Here is a 1,206-nt window from a genome sequence, read left to right on the forward strand (position 1 = left end):
AGTGCCCTGATGGCCACATAAGCCCCTTCTCTATGAGCACGGTTCTGCCCTATTTGGTTTGGATCTGTTCAATTCTGCTCAGGTATGTGTGTGTGTGTCTCACTCTGTGGGTGTGATTATGGGCAGATTGTCTGCAGTGGCTTTATCCAGTGGTGGGCAGCACTAACCCAAAAATTAGCTCCGCAATTTCTAAAGCGCTTATGAAATTATTTAGGTCCACATCTTCAAAAACGCTTATGCCATAGAGAAAATAACAGAAGCTAATTTTAAAGTGCAAGTTCAATTTGACACTTACTAGTTGGCAAAAATTCATGTACAATATATGTACAACACTGCTGACTAGCGGTGTAAGAACCCTTGTACAGCTTAATCCTGCAAGCACTGATTGCTGGGGATGTGATTTCCTGAAACAGAACTTTGGCTCCTGGTGTAACAATTAAAAAGTTGTTGAGGATTGTTAGTTCGGCTGATTCTTTAAAATGTTGTTGAGGATTGCTACTTTGGCTGCTTCTTTGTCTTTTTCTTTTGTTTATTGTAGATTTTTCATTAAAGAAGCATCAATAACGCAATTTTAAAACTGTTTATTGGAAAACTGAAGCAATGCCTTCTGGGTACATGACAGATTTGATTTGTGACGGGAAACAAAAGTTTTCCATTTAGTTGCTCCAGTTGACCACTAGATGTCGGTCTAACCCCGTTGGTGGATTGCTTTGACCAATTACATCAAGTATAAGAAAATCCTTACTTAACTCCTGACAGAGAAACAGAAAAGTGATGCTCGAACAAAAAGGATCTATTTTTTTTTACCTCCTTCAATTAGTACTCCCTGTAACGTGCGAGCTATGAGGGGTGGAAACCTGCACAGTGAGAGAACTACAGACTTAAATAACTTTGGAGCATGGGAGCTTGTCTCCATTTAGTCAAATAACTCTCCTCTCTTTTTCTCCTTACAGGGGAGGAAAAAGAAAACATAAAACTAAAGTCAAAGCACACAATATAAAACTCTCTTACAAAAAGTTACTTATGATGGTGCAGTATCACAGATCTCCAACAACTATTTCAAACCTCCATCTCTGTGCAGCATGCAGGATGGTGTCATCTGTAGGTGCTTGCCCTCACTGGTCCAGACTGCCAGCTCCAGACCATTCAAAGAGTTCCACCTGTTCACCACTTATAAAACAACACACACACACACACACACACACA

General features: G+C 40.1%; 1 long non-coding RNA gene across 1 annotated transcript in view; it reads right to left on the minus strand.

Annotated features, from left to right (window-relative positions):
• LOC106514968 (uncharacterized) overlaps positions 1–1,114 on the minus strand; it is a 3,075-nt gene extending 1,961 nt beyond the window's left edge. The window contains exon 1 of the long non-coding RNA XR_001309944.1: positions 1,012–1,114. This is a non-coding gene — a long non-coding RNA (uncharacterized LOC106514968). The remainder of the gene's footprint in view (positions 1–1,011) is intronic.
• Positions 1,115–1,206: the final 92 nt, after the last annotated feature.

The sequence above is a fragment of the Austrofundulus limnaeus genome, unplaced genomic scaffold, assembly GCF_001266775.1.
Source record: "Austrofundulus limnaeus strain Quisiro unplaced genomic scaffold, Austrofundulus_limnaeus-1.0 Scaffold25, whole genome shotgun sequence".
Classification (NCBI taxonomy): Eukaryota; Metazoa; Chordata; class Actinopteri; order Cyprinodontiformes; family Rivulidae; genus Austrofundulus; species Austrofundulus limnaeus.